The sequence below is a fragment of the Brassica napus genome, chromosome C9 (genome assembly GCF_020379485.1).
Source record: "Brassica napus cultivar Da-Ae chromosome C9, Da-Ae, whole genome shotgun sequence".
In the NCBI taxonomy this organism is placed as follows: Eukaryota; Viridiplantae; Streptophyta; class Magnoliopsida; order Brassicales; family Brassicaceae; genus Brassica; species Brassica napus.
Window position 1 is genome coordinate 41,018,565 of NC_063452.1, and position 18,991 is coordinate 41,037,555.

At 37.3% G+C, this 18,991-nt stretch overlaps 1 pseudogene; it reads left to right on the plus strand.

Annotated features, from left to right (window-relative positions):
* Positions 1-11,190: 11,190 nt before the first annotated feature.
* On the plus strand, positions 11,191-16,453 carry LOC125593010 (annotated as a pseudogene).
* The last annotated feature ends 2,538 nt before the right edge of the window (positions 16,454-18,991 follow it).

An 18,991-nucleotide genomic window follows, 5' to 3' on the forward strand; every position in this document is an offset into this window, starting at 1 on the left:
ATAATTGAAACCGTGTGAATATAATTATGAAGTAAATGTTCTACCAATACTTTTAACCTAACAACCTTGTACAGATATTTTAAATCTCGCGCTGTGAAAAAGGTTTCAAAGGTTAGTGGAACATTAACTTTAACATTTAACTCATTGCCTTCTTAGTGGAATTCCTCTATTTAATAGTATCAGTCTTATATCAACTCAATACACCAAAAAAACCTTCCCATTCTCTATAATAGTATGGCAGGTGAATTACTCCCAAATCTTCCCGACGAAATTATCATCAAAATCCTACAGTTGATTGGAGAGCAATCATTTTACTACCTGGGTGATTTCTTGCGGGCTGGAAAACGGGGTTATGCACTTGTTCATGAACCTTCCGTCCTAAAGATTTGCGATGTTACAGAAATGGTCAGCTTTTGTAGCAGTCAAATCAGCAATCGTGGTAGGTTTCGAGTGTTCTTCCGCAAGTGCCTCAATGCGGGCAACACAAGGGCTATTTGCTATGATGGTCTACAAGCAGCAACAATATTGGGACTTGAGGAGAGTATTAAAATTTTGGAACCAAATGTGCCTAAGCATCCATTATCTACCTTCGCTCAAGCCATTTTCAAAGTATGTCTTGGCAGAGACAAGGAAGCCAGCCAAGTGTTTCAGTTATTCGCAGCCCATCACGCTGACCTTCGGTCGGAAGAGGTTTTGGATTGGGGACGCTCGATGCAGTACCTAATGCCCCACTTCTATGCGCCGTGGCTTAACACATACGGTGAAACTTTCTTATTTCCGGATGATGATGTAATCACGAAAACAGAATGCCTTGATGGCGACAACTGCATGATCTATTATGTCGGGTTGGACCGTTGCTGCCAAAACTGCAAGCTGTATTGGATTGGTTTAACCGTTTGTAGTATGCTGTAATAGATGCCTTTGTTGTTCATTTACCCTGTAATGGTGAACGTTTAAGGTAATTGGGTACTATCCTTAAATTAACTTTCATTTGTTTTCTAAAAGCTGAATACCTCATATTGCTTTGTTTTAAAACCCTCAAGAACAAAGATATGAGTGAGTGTATGACCGAGAGATCATCACCCTTCGGAGTATAAATTGTGCACTATATCTTAAAGTAAGTGCAACAAGTTTTTTATTTCATAATAATAATTAGTAGAAGGCAAACGATACGATTTAAAAGCAGTGTACGATCTTATACTGTGTACATCGTACAATTGTACACTTTATCTTAAATTAAGTTCAACCAGTTTTCTATCCCGTATTACTAATTCGTATAGTGAACATGACAAGATATAAAACGGTGTACGACGGTATACGGTGTACGACGGTATACGGTGTACGACGGTATACGGTGTACGCCGTATATTCCGGTGTACAACTGTACACTTTATCTTAAATTAAGTTCAACCAGTTTTCTTTCCCGTATTACTAATTTTTATAGTTAACATGACAAGATATAAAAGGGTGTACGACGGTATACGGTGTACATCGTATATTCCGGAGTATAACTGTACACTATATCATAAATTATGTTCATCCAGTTCTATTTCCCATGCTATTAATTGATAGAGGGTAAACGATAAGATATAGGAGTGGTGTACGATCTTGTACTGTGTACACCTTATATTCCTGGGTATAGTTGTACACTCCGCCTTAAACTTAGTTCATTCAGTTCTATATCACATTTTATTAATTAAAAGAGTGAAAATGACAAGATATGAGTGGGTGTATGACCGAGAGATCATCAACAAGTTTTTTATTCCATAATAGTAATTAGTAGAAGGCAAACGATACGATTTAAAAGCGGTGTACGATCTTATACTGTGTACACCGTATATTCCTGGATATAGTTGTACACTCTCTCTTAAACTTAGTTCATTTAGTTGTATATCCCATTTTAGTAATTCGCAGAGTGAAAATGACAACATATCAATGGGTGTATGACCGAGAGATCATCACCCTCCGGAGTATAAGCGTACACTATATCTTAAATTAAGTTCAACCAGTTATATATCCCATATGAATAATTAGTAGAGGGCACACAATAAGATACAAAAGCGGTGTACGATCTTAGTTGTAAAACCATAACAATCCCCTTACATCAAATAATATTCCCAAAAACCTACATTCAAATCATACTTGCAAACAACTTAAACTGAAGCAAACATATTAAAACTAGAGATTGGAGACGACTGAGATTGCTGAGCATTTACCGGCACCAGAGAATGCGACGGAGTTTGAGATGCGGCTGGATCCAGCGGCGGAGGGGCTCGAGTCAGCGACGTTGCCAGAGACGGAGCCCACTCCGGTTGAATTGGAGCCAGAAATGGAACCTAATCCGGCCGCACTGTTGTCCGCGACGCTGTCAGCGACGGAGACATTTGAGTCAGCGACGGAGCCACCACCGGCAGCGCTGTTCTCGGCGACGATGTTCGCGAAGGAGACGCTAGAGTCAGCGAGTGAGTCACCATCGGCAGTGCTGTTCGTGGCTGTTAAAGATTCCGATTCGTCGGTTACAGTACCTGAGGCGGCGGAGACAGAACCTGGTGTGGAAAAACCCATGTCGTCGTACTCAACTTCCACCCTCGTATCTCCTTCATACGACCAGTCGTCGTCAGACTCTTCGTCTTCACTCTTTTCCTCCTCTTCAGGTTGCGGTTTGTCCCAGGGGAGTTCATCTTCCGGGTCCAATAAGTTGTTCTTCCTCTTCTTACGTCTGCGAGGTTTTTCTTCCGGAGAATTTTCCATCTCCAGTATCTCTTCCACTGCGGCTGCTTCTAGAAAGAGTGCTTGAAGAGTTGCAAACTCTTCAAATTCCAAACCCTCACGGATATCTTCCTTCAATCCTTCACGAGCGATTTTAATCAAATCCTGCTCATTTTTTTGATTCATGATCTCAAGACCGAGGAAGAAATCCTCGTATTCATCAACGGTCATCGATCCTTGTTTGATTTCAAAAACCATTTTGAGTTAAGGAATGTTTTGCGGTGATGAAATGGTTTGAGAGTCAGATCCGTTTTAACACAATAAAATGAAGTAAGTAATATGAAATTAGCATTAATATCCCCTACACAGTAGATAATGCCGAGGTGACTTTTCCACTTCTCGATTCAAGGTAACCTAAACGATTAAGCAAAATGATTGTTTTAGTAGAACTTTTTCTCGGGGATGTCAGAATTAATACAAAATCTCCTTCAATTGAAAATAAAGTATTAATCAGCCCCGTCAATGTCAGAACGAGTTTGAATTTTGTACAATGTCACCGAAACGAATTTGCATTTATTTGAATATATCATTGCATTTGAAAATATATGTTGTACACCACTTTGAATTTCAAAAATATTATATTTATTCATAGTGATAAGGGCAATACACCATATTAAATATCATAAATAATTATATTTATTGATATAGTGTTTAGATAACCTGCCTCGATTCAAGGTAACCTAAACGATTAAGCAAAATGATTGTTTAGTAGAACTTTTTCTCGGGGATGTCAGAATTAATACAAATTCTCTTTTAATTAAAAATAAAGTATTAATCAGTCCCGTCGATGTCAGAACGAATCTGAATTTTGTACAATGTCACCGATATGAATTTGAATTTGTTTGAATACATCATTTCTTTTGAAAATATATGCTGTACACCACATTCAGCTTCAAAAATATTATATTTATTGATAGAGTGATAAGGGTAAGACACCATATTAAATATCATAAAAGATTATATTTATTGATATAGTGTTCAGGTAATACAACCATGCACTATTACTGCCATGTGTCGAAATCTGGAAAACCAGTGCAACACCGAAAATCCCATAGAAACAGAGCAAACTCTTTAATCCAAAAGCAGCGATTACACATGTCTCCAGCCTTGCCGCACTCAATGTACCAGAGTACCCAATCCTGGTCCAAGCATGGTGAACACGGGCAGTAACCGCCACTAACCGGTTTTCCATTGGTCTTGTATCGGCAGTAACCGCCACTAACCGGTTTTCTTCTTTACAAACGGTTTCTTTGACGGTTGTTTGACAAAACCAGTGCAACACCAAAAATCCCGTAGAAACAGAGCAACCTCTTTAATCCAAAAGCATCGATTACACATGTATGTTGCCTTGATGTGCTCAATGTACCAAAGAGCCCAATCCTGGTCCAAGCATGGTGAACACTTGCAACTATAAAACAAGGGGACGGCTGTTGACATGAACAAATGCCTCTTTACTATGAACCGCTCGTTATCATTGTTCAAGCATCGATTACACATGTCTTCTAGCATTTTCTTCATCTCATCGATTACACAAGTTTAACTAGTTCTCTATCCCGTATTACTAATTTGTATAGTTAACATGACAAGATATAAAAGGGTGTACGACGGTATATGGTGTACACCGTATATTTCAGAGTACAACTGTACACATTATCTTAAATTAAGTTTAACCAGTTTTCTATCTCGTATTACTAATTTCTATAGTTAACATGACAAGATATAAAAGGGTGTACGACGATATACGGTGTACATCGTATATTCCGGAGTATAACTGTACACTATATCATAAATTATGTTCATCCAGTTCTATTTCTGATGCTATTAATTGATAGAGGGTAAACGATAAGATATAGGAATGGTGTACGATCTTGTACTGTGTACACCTTATATTCCTGGATATAGCTGTACACTCCGCCTTAAACTTAGTTCATTCAGTTCTATATCACTTTTTATTAATTAAAAGAGTGAAAACTTAGTTCATTCAGTTCTATATCTTAAAGTAAGTGCAACAAGTTTTTTATTCCATAATAATAATTAGTAGAAGGCAAACGATACGATTTAAAAGCGGTGTACGATCTTATACTGTGTACACCGTATATTCCTAGGAAAACGATGTATTTGTGTGCAAACGCAGCGTTTACAAAAATTAACTTAAAGAAATTTGGTTTATCGAGCATAAACATCATTTGGAATCTTCACTTGACTCAGAATCGGACTTGTGGTGTTCCTCTATGTATTCCTGATAGTCTTCAAGATCAACCTTACTGTCGGACTCGTCATCACTCCCTTCTACCGGATTTGGAGGAGACCACTCACTTTCGTACTCAGCATCAGTCTCTATTTCTTGTTCACCATCATGGTCTTGGTCGTCTATGTCGTCGTTAGGATCCTTTTCCGTTCTAGCCTTCTTCTTGGGGCGTTTTCCCGAATCATCAGATACGGAGTCATCTGAAACCGAGTCGTCTGATTCTGTGGAAGAGCAATTTGTGTCAGATGGCGTATCACTTTCATCAATTTCCAAAGCTGCCTGCATGATTTCTTCTAGTGTCGAGAAGACTATTGTTCCAATCTCCGACCGTATGTTTTCTCGTAAGCCTTCTTGATACATCTTTACCAATGTAGGTTCGTCGTGTTTGTCTACCAGACCTCCTGCTAGAAACATTGTATTGTATTCTCTCACAGAAGATTCTCCTTGCTTCATTTCGCCTATGGCAGGACAGAATTTTAAAAATAGATGATGATGTTGCATTCGCCGACGGTGTATTTAAACGAGCCGGTTGATAGGATAAGCAACCATTGGGAACACTAAAGGCGTAATTAGTAGGCGTTTCGTGAAAGTGTACAAGAGTGAGAACCAACGAAATTCGACCATTTAATAGAACATTATAAAATACAACGTTAATAATTAAAAAGAACAACATTAATTGAAAACAACAACATTAATAATCATTTAGATGCATTTAGAGTTATTTAATTAAACAATACTAGTTAGTGTTATTTAAGTAATTCAACATCCACACAATTCCTTAAGCAGTTTAATATCTTCTAGCATTTTCTTCAACTCATCTTCCATCGTCTTTCGGATCCTGGCCTCTTCAGCAACTTCCTCCTTTACCTCCTGCAGTTTTTCTTTTATAGCATCAAAACAGCGATGCCGATTGTGAAACCCATCATTCTGAAGGATATAAGATAGTGAACTTCATATATAAACTGAAAATTTTGAATTTATATACGATTATAAACATCATTTCTCACCTCATCCCCCTCCATACATAATTCCTTAAGCAGTTTGATATCTTCACGCATTTTCTTCATCTCATCAACCATCTTCTTTCGGCTCTTGGCCTCCTCAGCAACTTTCTCGTTTAACTCTTCCAACTCTTCTTCGAAGGCATTAAAACAGCCATGACGAATGTGGAACCCATCATCCTGAAAGATATAAGAGAATAAACTTCATATCTAAACTCAAAATATTTAATTCATATATACAATTTATTTACTCACCTCAAACTCTGTGCATTCGAAGTAGCTCTTTCCTTTCTCGTCGGTGGACAATCTTACAGGAGCACCACACGCACAGATTTTGGGTATGCAATGGTGAGCATAGAGAACCAACTCACGCCTATCGGAATCCATTTTCCACTGCTTGATATTTGAATAGTAAGGATCCGTCATTATGAAATCCGCCTCAAAATATAGTATCAATGTAATTTGAAGAAAGAGGAGCTCTCTTTGGTGACAATACTAAACATCTCAGTTCAATCTTCTTATATAGGGAAATTTTCCCTATAACGGCTCTTTTTTACCCTTAACGGCTATTTTTTTCCAAGAAACTACATTTATTTTGAATTAAAGTTCAAAATATGTGGTTTCTCTCCAAACGGCTATATTTTCTTAGAATCAAAACAAACGGCCCAACTTTAGTTTAAGATCTGTAAGGACACAAAATATTTAAATAATGTTTTCGCAACAGACTGTAAGATTTAAAGAGGTTTGGTGGTGAAATAAATGAAGGTTGTTTGGTTGGTGACGGATCAATGTTTGTGGGTTGGAATGTCAGATTAAACATTAAAACTTACATCCACACTACTTTCCTATTTAAAACCGCTCCTTCATTGTAAATCTTCATCACAAATTTTTACAATGACAGATCCCAGCTACGAAGACGATAAAAAACATAAGAGGTATAATGACATGCTGTTCTTCGTTGCCGACTCTGACAATGGAATTCTGCTACGTTGTCCATGCGGTGGCCAGATTGTCATACATGTCTGTAAGGCAGGAACAGACATTGGAAAGAAGTACTTCGTTTGTGTGGGAACCAAAATTCGCACTGTCGATTTCCGTTTAAATAAGGAAACTAGGAAAACCCTAATTTCCCAGAGGTCCCGGATATCTGCTAATACCACACGCAAAGAAATCAGAACACGAAACGAGAACAGTAATAAAATTAGAAATCGAAAAAGAGAGCAAGATAGTTCTTATTCCGAATCTGCGTTTGAGCGTTTACAACAAGGTAAGTGTCTGGGCTACGAGAGCTATTGGCGAGATTCCTAGTTTTAAAACCCTAAGACGGCAAAAACCTAATTGAGTCGCAGCTCGAATAACAAAAACGGAAAATTGCCTAAAATCGCTCTAAGTGCTAAGTTTGCTGTCAAAAGTCCTCCCCCATGCCTCTCGCCTAGGACTCCTTATATACTAGCTCCAAGGTCGGTTTACGCTTTTCCCCTTCTGCCCTTAAGCCGCCATAGCATAAAAAATGAGATATTCTATTTTTTCGATCTTCGTAATTATCTTCAAACTTTCGTATTTATCCGCGTAAACTTGACATTTATCTTTCCTTGCGAACCAAGCGTAAACCGTCATGGGCTTACGGGCTGTTGGTTAAGAAATCGTAAGTTGGGCTTCGAGTCATGTCTTAGGTCCCTTTGGGCCGTCTTCTGACTCGAAGCGTTTATTACATCCTCTTACGATAAAGAACGAACTTTCTGCGGCTTTTACGGTAAAGTTTGATCGATAACTTAGAATGGCGGGGAATCGTGAAATGGGTTCGCTACGGTCTTCGGGAGACAGCATCGAAGGGTAGACGAGAACGCATGGACTAATGTCGTATCGACGTTTCGGAAGAGCTTGGTCGCTACGTAGCGACCGAACTTTGGTTCGAGCTCGGTCGCTACGTAGCGACCGAGCGGAATGGACGTTCGGTCGCTACGTAGCGACCGAGCGGAATGGACGTTCGGTCACTACGTAGCGACTGAGCCTTGGCTCGAACTCAGTCGCTACGTTGCGACCGAGCGGAGCACGTGTTTGGTCGCTGCGTAACCATCCTTTTCGGGCTCTTGTCCGATGACTCGCGTTTCCTCCGCAAAGCTTTTTCGTAAAGAAGAATCTATTTTGAAAAAGTATTTGTCGAAGAAGTTTTCTACGTTTTTCTTCTTCGGGGATTTGGACGTAAACTTCGTCGTAACCGTTTTTGACCCCAACAGTTTGCAAACACTTTGAGGTAACAAACTTATAACATATTCCTTTTCATTCTTTGAATTTTTAATATCAACATGTGGTTTCCAGAATGATGGCTTGCACTGAAAGAAAGAATGGGATGAGGGTATTGAAGAGGAAACGAAAAAGCTAACGCGGAAGGTTGATGACCACGAACTCAAAATTTGAATCTTATATTCCATTGAAGATCGTCTTAGTCGTTTAGAAGAAGACGAGAAGAAAAACGCTGAAGAGATCGAAGACCTGAAGTACTTTCTTAAGAACCGTTACCCCAACGAGTTCTACTAGCTTTTAAAGCATGGTGTACGGTTTAATAGTTTAAGTGTACGGTGTTAAGGATTTTCTTGTTTAACTGTATGTTTATCTATTAAATAAACATTTGAACCGATATAACGCTGTATATTTAGCACTGAAAATGTTCCGTTTTGGTTGCGAGTAAAAGGTTCAAATAATTTATATGGTATGCAGGATATTTATTTAAGTGTACGCATAATGGTATGCAGTATATTAATTTCAATTCAGATAAATACGAGATAGTTAATATTGTTTTGTGTTCGAATAAGTAAAATAGATTCACAATGATAAAATCTTGCACACTTTTAACAAAAAACGCAGATAGGAAGTTCATACAAATATATAGAAAGACAAGTTTCATTGAAAACGGATAGTTAAGATAAAGTGGATGCTACTTCATTTCTGCCTCGTTCGCAACCTGAAAATCGCTAACAAATTCCTCGTAGCAATCTATTGCATACTGCTCACAAAATTTATCCACAACTTTGTCAGTTATTCTACTCATCTCTTCCTTCCCATCACCGTTAGAATGCATCTCCATGAACTTAGCAGCGCACGGCCCACAGTCCCCACCCCTATTGTTGTGATAGATGCCTTGAAACCGATTCCACGCGTAAGTTCGCTCTTCTTCTTTGATTAGATAGTCTGTGAACCCGACATACTGTTCAAGTATATATGGTAAGGACTTCAGAATAGGAGTCATGTGTGCGTCGACATGTGTTTCAGTCGGATTCGCAGTGATGAAAGAATCGAAGATGGTGACGTTAGAAGTTTGCAAGTTAATAGAAAGACCAACCCAATGCTTATCTTGCTAGAACATTGGAGCGTACACCACGTCGATATCGCGACCAAGTTGCAACTTAAGGTTTTTGCCCCTACACATTCCGGTGACATAAGATGCTATGTTTGTGCCCCAATCAAAATGTAACTTATCCTTGGCTTCACTGAAAGCAGACCACTTTGAGGTAATGATCTTTGTAAAGTACGGATCACACATTACCCTCCGGTCTTTTTGCAGAACACTTCCACGACGCCTCCACAACATTTGCATTATGACATGCATGTGCTGTTTTAATATTATACAAAAATAAATTAAAGTTGACAATCTTTTAATTGTGGGAGGTGAAAAAAGATATAGTACCTCGTCAGGCAACCAGTTCCCGGGTGTAGCTATGCCAAGGAAGAAAGAATTCGTGACAATGTGATTGGTTTTGATTGCGAGCTGCCTGCAAATTTAAACAAGGAGAACGACATTTTCAATCAGCGGAAACAAGATGTCTATATGTATATAACAGTAAATGACATCCCACACTTACTGCTCGACGTTTTCACTGAGAATATCGCTGAATTTCTTAAAAATAGCACGGTTTGTCTTCGGTAGGGGCCTATACTCAGCTTTCTTCTCGCTCATGAACAACCCTTTCAGCCTTGCATCTGGGGTGTACACTCCGCGAATCTTCTGGGATTTTTTGGGCACACGTTTACCACCACTCTCCACATAATTGTCGTCCTCATCCGGCTCAGACCCAGGCATATCTTCTACAGCTCGAGGGCGTTTCCCTTGCAACTGGGAATCAAATGAGATGTTTTCTTTGCAGCTTTCATAATTCTCGTCCTCCTCAACCGGGGATGTCGGATTTTGAACAGCCATCGAATCAGGTACAACGCCCTCTATAATGGGTGCGTGCGTTTTTTTACCACTCAGGTTTGTGGAAACAGGTCCAACATTATCTTCACTTCTGGTGGATGCAAAATCTGGGGCAGATTCCGGATTCGGATCTGATGATGGACGCTCACCCACAGGTACTTCTTTCACTGCACTGTATGCATGAGGATTTGCTTCATCCCACTTGACATCCACAGCTTTTTCACCAATGTAGGTGTCATCTTTCTGCAAGCAGTGTGAACAACCCAATATAAAAATCGAGAAACTTCTACGCTGCTATGTTACCAAAGAAAAGACTAATTCACAGCAGGTTGACTCACCTTGGCTGGTGACACATAGGACTGTGGCCGAGCAAAAAAAAAGACCCCTATAAATAGTCAGCGTTGTGAGGGGGTTTGGAGTCTGCGATTCATCTGGTACAACGTTTGGTGTACGTGGCTCCTGTATGAAAACCGTGCACCTTCTTTAAAAATGGTACACTAAGTTTAAAACAAGGTTCTGAAAAACAAATTATAAATCACTTAACCTGATAGGTTGTGTTCTGATCGAATTGTCCCTGTTTGAAAACGTACACCTCCATTACCATTGATACAATAAATTTAAAACCACGTTGTCACAAACAGAAACCTATAAAACCTTATCGGTTGCGTTCTGATCGAATTGTGGAGTAAGAAGAGTTGAATTCTCGTTGTTCTCGCGAGTCTCCCTGCTGAAGCCAGGTTGCGTGTTTCCTATGGTTCCCTGAATTTTGGGTAACACACAAATGTTGATATTTCCTAGTTGAGATACAAATAATATAATCTAGCCTAATGTCAAATTGTCAATGCGACATGAAGGTATATAATGTATAAACACAAAGTCTTAAAATCCATGTTATTATAACTCAAGATAGGAAAAAAAATAACTAACTTACAAAACTGGCTTCTAAATTACATATACAAGTGTTACAAAAAAAAAAAAAAAAAAAAATTACATATACATTATCTGAAAACATCAGAATATGTTAAATTTCAAACTTGTTTAATTGGGTGTACCTCTAAGCCGTCTGCAGAGTGAAGTGGATACGAATGCATTTCCTGTCCAGGCTTAGGAACCGTTGAATTTATTTTTCTTGACTTCAGATTTGGGCGCTGCTTTTTATACTGGTTCTCGACACTTTTCGGAGAACCGGAGTATCCTTGATCATCTTCTCCCACCTTCCTCTTGCCTTTGTTGTGGATGTTAGGTAGGGGCACACCGAAGTGATCGCATAATGTTTTCTCAAACTGGTCTAAGCGCTCGTATATCCCATTCTTAAGGTTTTGAAACTGCTCTAGAATCCACGATTTCAAATCTTCGTTCGGAGACCTTCCTGATTCAGGCGGAACGTCGGGTTCGTTGTGTTCGGGTGTCTTTAGGTCTTCAATAACAACAGCAGCACGTTTACGTGGTCGTAGAGTACGCTGTATAAGGGGTACACCTTGAGGTTTGCCTTCCGGAATTGCATTGTCTTTACCAAATGACCTGTCTCCACCTTCGAAATCTTCAGTTCTAAATGTATGGCCAGAACGGATGTGGTCGACTAAACGAGTTACTTTCGGGTCCTCAACCTCGTCCAACCAGAAGTGTCGCTCAGCTTCGGGGACGAGGCTGAAATCTACAATAACCTACAAAGGCAGATAACAGGGGTCAATTAAAGAATGTTACAGAAATAAGCTCTTGTAAATAATATAGAAGAGAAGGAACTTACATCTGGCTCTCCTTCGACAGCGACAATGTCGTTTGTGTTGAGGATAACCACGGTGTTTCCACAACACGAAGGGTTATCCAAAAAATCGTTTGTGTTATCCGCATCGGGAATTCTGGCCAACAGCTGAGGAACCGCTTCAAAAGCGAGCAACTGGAGAGCTAGTAGAAAGCCATAGCATGCGGTTGTCTTTTGAGATAACCGGATCCGTAGTACATGCAGCGGGTCAGGGGTTTCGACACTAACCGGAGGAGGCAAAAAATGAGATATGGTGTGTAAAAACTAGGTCCTCCCCCATGGATAATTCATGAAAGACACCAGGTTGCTGAGCATTTCGACATACTTAGGTGAGCTTGAGTGTTTTATTAGTACAACACAAAACCCCGTCCACCAACGCTATCAGAGCCAAAGGAACTCGTTTCCAATCCGCAAGATATGGGCTCTCTAGCAACTTAAGCACCTGAACCAAAGTTATTTCACCTACCGTTGTATCAAAGAGTTGCTTCCACATACTACCTGGTTCATTAACCTCAGTTTCTGAGTCTTCAACATCGAATACGCCGCAGTTCAAGCCAGTTATTTCCTTAAATTCATCTACGGAGAAACGAAGAGGATGATTACCGAAAGTGAACCAAAGTTCATATTTTCGAATCGTAATAAGCTTCCGGCAGAGAAGGCTGCCAATGAGCTTGGTTGAGTTCGGGCATCGAGCAACAGGTAGCCGAAAGAGTTTGCTAAACTGAGAGCAGAGTAATCGGTCCATGGCTGAAGAACCTTTTAGAGCAGACGCTACAGAGGCAATGACATTGGCTTTGGAGTAAATGTTCAGCCGCAATTGCGTGGGGAAAAATACCGGAGCAAACAGCCTTCTAGGGAATTTTGTGGATGAGCCGACATCAACGGCATCCACCGGTGGAGACGTCGGTGCCGTGGAATCCATGGAGGAGGGTGTTGTATCGTCGTCGGAGTCGGAAACTACAAAACGAGATGATTGCGTATTTAGTAGAACGGAGTCGCAAACTAATGTTCAGAAAATGCAACTGCATTCCGGTGATGACATGCAGAATTTAAGGCGAGGACAGAGTGAGTCGCAAACTAATGTCTGAATAGCATTTTAAAAGTAAACTGTAAAGTAAGAACATCAAAACGAACATGGGTACCGCTTCGTCTTCTTAGATCGGGAGACGGGTTTTGCTTTCGGTGTGTTTGGTCGTTGGCGACGACCGGAAGATCCTGTGGCGTTCGATTGTGATACCATCGAAGCTGAAAGCTGCTCTCACTCGTCACGAGAGCTAAGAACAGGGCCTGCTACACACAAATCGGACCTGAAAGCTGTTCTCACTCGTCACGAGAGCTAAGAACAAAAAAACTTTTCTTTTCTACTGTTAGGTCAAACGAATAATTTGATGGAGAGAGAAAGAGTGAGAGGAGAAGAAAGCTGTTTAATGACCGTGGTGGTTTGCGGATAAGAATTAACTGGCGAGTCTGTCTTGGGGTTCGCGCTGGTCTTTCTCACGTGTAAAGAAAAGAGTGGCAATGTCGTTATTTATCAGCTAGAGGAGGGGTTGAGAAGTCTTTGTAGCATAACTGCTATAAGGTCGCAAAGTGTCGCGACTCAAATGCCCAATAAAAACTATCACAGACCCAAAGCCCAAATTAATAACTTCTCTGCAACCCAATTTCTAATAACCCCCCTAAAACACTAAGAGACTAATAAATATTGACTCGTTTACTCTTTTGTGGTCGTTCACATTGCTTTTGTTATTTTAAAAATAGATAATACTTTTGAGAATTGAGGGTCATAAATTAAATTCCACGTAAATTAACTATGAAATTTCTATATATCAGATATATCTAAGAAGGACATGCAATTGTCATCAAGAAGCTTCGACATCTTAATTTATATCTCCTCACAGTCTCTCTCTTTCTTTAAAAATAGATAGGAAATTACTGAAGCATTTCTATAATTTTCTTCAGCCATGACCCCGCAGGTATACAACTGGTGTTGTAGTTGGTTTAGTGTATAGTTTTAGCGACGGGTTAAGTCGATATATTGATATATTCTACTAATTCATTCATTAAGGTTTTGTATATATGTGAACAATCTATATATATTTAAGCCTTTAGTAAAAAAAAGAAAAACAATAAATATACTTTAATTAATGAGAATAATTTACACAAACATACTTATTTAAAAAATCTAAAACAAACAAACATCTGTACTGATATGTTTTAGTGTATAAATATATATTAATATATATACACTTTTACCAACAAAAAAATCTAAAATACATGAAACTGCAGCCGTACTGATCTCCGGTTTCAAATGACAGAAATCTGTGCTGCAATTAAGTGTTCACGATGAAAGAATCAAGAAGAAAGTCTGGGGGACCGTATCTAGTTTTCCAGGTATCTTTATACATTTCAACATTTACAATATGATAATTACATTTAGTAAGTTGGAAAAGAAAGTTGGGAAAACTTTTAGGGGTTACTTCGATAGTTCGATTGAAATGGACGAGAAGACCGGGAAAATGACGGTGGTTGGAGAAGTTGATGTATCGAAAATCGTATGGAAGCTAAGGAAGATATGTACAGCAGATATCGTTTCAGTTGAAGTGGTTAAACCATCTGAGAAAAAGTCTGAACCGGAGAAACCGGCTACACCTAAACCGGTTGAGATTCTTGCCTATCCGATTACACATTTGAACTACCCGTACCAGTGTTATTCTTCCTATGCAAATTCTCACTAACAACAATGCGGGGATTATAGAGTTGTGCAGGAACTAAATACAATTTGTGTGATTTTGTAAAATTCTCTAGAATTATTTTGGGATAGTGTTCGTTGTGTAGCACGTACATTATTAAAGAGTGTATTTTTGCTGGGGTATTGTAATGCACATTTCTCCTATATTCGAAAATAGTGATCAATTTCTATATAATGATAAATACCCCGTTTGATATTAAGTATCATTTAAACCAAGTGGTCTTGGCCTAGTCGTAAAGGGGTTCCAGCTTGAGCTTCCGCCATGGATTCGATCTATTTTGGCCACCCATAGACGCCTTAAGTGGCAAGAAAATCCGGATTTCTGTGAGCCTCTTGGTGATTAGTCATTGAGCCTAGAAAGCCTTTGAGATCACACACCAAGGTTATTAAAAAAAATAAAAAAATATTAAGTATCATTTTAGGTTTTCAAATTTGTTTTGTATTGTTTTACATTTCTAATGCAAATATAAAATAAAATTTTCAGTTTTTACCTTTAGTTAAAATTAATTAATTAATTATAAAATCAAACAAAACAATGTCTTAAATAGGGGTAAAACAGAGCAATTACTATTTTTCCTAATCTGCGTGCAAAAATAATTAGAAAATCTTTTCTAACAAAAATAAAATAAAAAATACTCATTTCATTTCAGTTTAAGTTTAATTGTCGTTCGATCTATTTTGGCCACCCATAGATGCCTTAAGTGGCAAGAAAATCCGGATTTCTGTGAGCCTCTTGGTGATTAGTCATTGAACCTAGAAAGCCTTTGAGATCACACACCAAGGTTATAAAAAAAATAAAAAAAATATTAAGTATCATTTTAGGTTTTCAAATTTGTTTTGTATTGTTTTACATTTCTAATGCAAATATAAAATAAAATTTTCAGTTTTTACCTTTAGTTAAAATTAATTAATTAATTGATAAAATCAAACAAAACAATGTCTTAAATAGGGGTAAAACAGAACAATTACTATTTTTCCTAATCTGCGTGCAAAAATAATTAGAAAATCTTTTCTAACAAAAATAAAATAAAAAATACTCATTTCATTTCAGTTTAAGTTTAATTGTCGTTGTATTATAAAAATTTCGTTTTAAAATAAGTATTGTTTTAAACATTTAATAAAAAAATTATTAACAATTTTCTTTTTCTATTGATTGAAATATAGTTAGATGTATAGGTAATGATATTTTTTATTTTGAAAATATGCAAAATTAAATATTTTTATAATATATGTATATAAGGCTAGAACGACAACTAAAATAAAACATAGAGAGTATAATGTAATCGGCTTGGGAGTTCCACATGTCGAATGTGGCTTTTACGAGGATATTTCGTAATTGACCATGCAGAAAATTAAAGTTTTCTTGAGGATGTAACTTGTTAAACTAGCGTAATCATATAAATTAATTTTGTAACATAGATCATTTCATAATATGTTGAAACCTACAAAATTTAAATACTAAATTTAATATATCTCCAATATAGAAAACTATCAGGAAATATGTAACTATTTTCACAATCGAGTATATCATGAAATATTTGCTGTCGCCTTTGGTACCATTCTACATGGGGTGTTCGCCCTTTTCTTAGTTTTTTTTCTCAAGGTAATCTCAAGGTAATTAAGCACGACTTTGCAGTAAAGATGACCTCTTGAAAGGAACATGGAAATTAAATAAATTTGTCAGCACTATCGCGCAGCCTCTGTGTCACTTTCATTAATAACGACGATTACTACATCTTCAACTTGGACTATATATGTCAAAAAAAAAAAAAAAAAAAAAAAACTTGGACTATATATGTATTCGCATCGCCTTGCCGTGCTTTGTAAATCGTTAGGAGAGTGGATGTTTGTCTTATCTCATAAAAATTATAATTTTCTAAAATAGAGAACCAAACAAGCAAATCAACTTCACAAATACCAACGAGATGATCGGTAAGAACCGTAGCTTTATATTTTTTGCTGTAAAATTTAATCTGTAGATTTATTTGCTGTATTTTTTATTGTTGTAATTTTTTTAAAACACTAATTTTTTGTTTTGAAAATAAATTTTTCTACAGCCATATTTTGATTTTGCTGAGTTTTTTTTTTGTTATGAGTTTTTTAAGGAAATAAAAACTCGATTGGTTGTCCAGAGCATCTACAGCCACAGCCAATCATCCCCTAAATATGATAATTTAGGATAATGTAGACTTAATTCATACATTAAAATTATGTCCCTTTAAAATTTGGGGAGAATTGGAAGAAAAAGAACTTTTTGAACTTTTGTTTCTCTTATTAGGATTTTGATATTTTTGGTTATTTTAGACATGTTGTACTTTTCTGCAATGAAAAAATAGTAAATTAAATTTTAAAAATATATAAAAAAATATGAAAATTACTAGAAACGATTATTTATATGTTTCAACTCCAAAAAAAAATATTGGAATCATATTTTATTTTATGTCATAGCCGAAGATATTATACTCATTCTAGCCATCTGTTTAGTCTAAAAATCATATACTAAATATTATACATAGATCTATCATGGATATATAACGCAAAAAAAAAATTCTTATATATTATATTATATTCTAGCTATAATTCGTTCAGTTATATTCAAATAAGATGACGTTAGTCTACCAGTAGCTTGATTACAACTTATAGAAACAACTCTACAATTTACTTTATCTTGTTTATATGTCATAATGTGTTATAGGGGTGGGCGTTCGGATACCGATTCGGGTTCGGATCGGGTATTTTGGACTTTCGGGTATTTCGGTATAGAGTTATAGAACCCGTTTGGGTATTTCGGTATAGAGTTATAGAACCCGTTCGGGTATTTCTGTACTTCGGGTCGGGTTCGGGTATTTTTAGTTCGGTTTCGGTTATTTCGGATCGGGTTCGGATATTTAGATTTTGAAAAAAAAATTAAATTTTTCATTTATCAAATTTCTTCTATTTAAAAATATAACTTTCACTTAACTAATTTTTTTATTTTTAATTGATTGAATGGTTAATAGATTTGGACATAACATTTGGAAACTAAAAAAGACATTAATTTGGTCATTGTTTTTAAATTTTGGATATAACTTTTTTTTAATTCTTGAAATAAAAAGTTTGCCATGCATTTTAAGTGAGTAGCAAATTATTTTTTCCGTAATTCTATATATATCATATGAACTTAAAATATGCGTAGTATTAATATAAATGTTTTATATAAAATGAGAGATGTAAACTAGAAATATATGGTTAATTATGCATATGTTCGGTTATATTCGGATATCCATTCGGGTTCGAATATTACCGGTTCGGGTTCGGATATACAATCTCTCCTAATTCAATACCCGTTCGGATATTTTGCTACTTCGGTTCGGATTTCGGTTCGGATTTTTCGGATTGGGTTCGGGTGCGGCTTCGGATATCGGGTAAAGTGTCCACCCTAATGTGTTATGCCTTTTACCTAATGCTACACCTTGGGAAGAATAGATTTTTCATCCACTTTGCAGTCTTCTACATGTAGGATACCTATTATAACCAAATCAAGGAAAATATGGAAATTTCATATTTCAGTTAATATATCTCCTAAATTTATACTAGATATTCCCTAAATCTCGCACAATATCTTATCTCCTATGTTTTTCTCTCCCACAATCCTTGAATTAATTAAAATTCGAGAAAAGGTAAAAATTGTAACTCTGTTGTTCGAACCCACTACCCATGAAAACATCGTGAGGCATTTAACCAACATGACACAAAGACTCTTGTATTTTTGACCTGGAATTTAAATATAGTTATCGACTAAAATATGTTTGTGTTGCTTGTTAAAAATGTTGATTTGCGTAATATCAACATTATTAAGAAGCTTGGTGGAACTGTTAATTATACACACGGTGAAAATTTTGGAATATTAATTGGATCTAGACTTAACAACTGAAAATTTTGGAGTTAATTTGAGGAGGAATATGTACAAAAAGAAAGTTATGGGACAAATCCGTGATTAGTCAACAATTGGAGGATTTGTCTTGCAACATTACCCAAACTGGCCATTGTTACTTTTCACTAGCGTTCCTTCGATCTGCGACGGTAAGGGCTGTTTCTGACGTAACCAAGACAGTGGAGTGAAGATGAGAGCAAGATGATATTGGAGCTTTCGGAGAGGAAACAGAGGAGTGACATCGCGAGTTGACGTCGTGGAAGAAGCTTGGTCGCAGCAATTAGAACTGAGCATGGCACGAACTCGAGAAGATGAAGCAAGCACTGAGCAAAGTTAAAGAAGATAATTAGACGTCGA